The sequence below is a fragment of the Triticum aestivum genome, chromosome 5B (genome assembly GCF_018294505.1).
Source record: "Triticum aestivum cultivar Chinese Spring chromosome 5B, IWGSC CS RefSeq v2.1, whole genome shotgun sequence".
NCBI classification, from domain to species: domain Eukaryota; kingdom Viridiplantae; phylum Streptophyta; class Magnoliopsida; order Poales; family Poaceae; genus Triticum; species Triticum aestivum.
In genome coordinates, this window is record NC_057807.1 from 692,557,435 (window position 1) to 692,558,288 (window position 854).

Here is an 854-nt window from a genome sequence, read left to right on the forward strand (position 1 = left end):
CGCCGCTCCTGGAGGGGTGAAACGGATGCGTTGGGTCTACATGGATGGGATCTTGCTCTGGGTTTGGCCCGGATGTTGCTCCCGGATGTTCCTATGGGCTGATCTAACACAACCCGATGGAGAGGTCCACTGGTCAAAGCCCGTCTGTGGAAAGTCAAAGGGCTAGATCTCGTGGTCAACTGCTCCAAGGTTAGGCGGGACTGGGGCCCTGGGGGTAGCAATGCCACCGGAGGATACCAACGGGCCCTCATACATGCGGGGAGGTGTGGTGGCATGTCTGAAGAGGCGGCACATGTCTCCGGTGTGTGGCCCCCCTCATGGACAGCGCCGCCGCCGGCACGTGAAGGGGGGAAACGGCCGCGTCGGGTCTACACAGGCGGCCTTCAACCGAAAAATTATGTATGTATGCTTATATTCACACATGCTACATGTAAGTTAGCCAAATAATAATACGTAAAAAACATAAAAATATAGCTATGCAATTTTTTTTACAGATATGCGATGGATGGCGCGCAGCGGATCGATGACGTGTCATCTATGCCGATGGTGGCCATCGGCATCGTTTGCCATGTGGCCCCCTAACCTATGGCGATGGCTAAGCCGTCGGCATAGTTTGCCTTATCCAGTCGTAGGGGGAACCCCCTCCACCCATTCCCCATCGACGCCCAACCCCGACCCCGCTACCCACCCGCCCCGCTGCGTCGCCGCTCCACCCCGACCCCGCACCGCCGCCGCTACCCTCTCCGCCCCCTCCTCGCGCCACGCCCCTCTCCTCCCCCTCCTCGCGCCATGCTGGGAAGCCTCGCCACCCCGACCCAGCCGCGCCGCTTCCACCAGCCCACCCCCTCACCTCA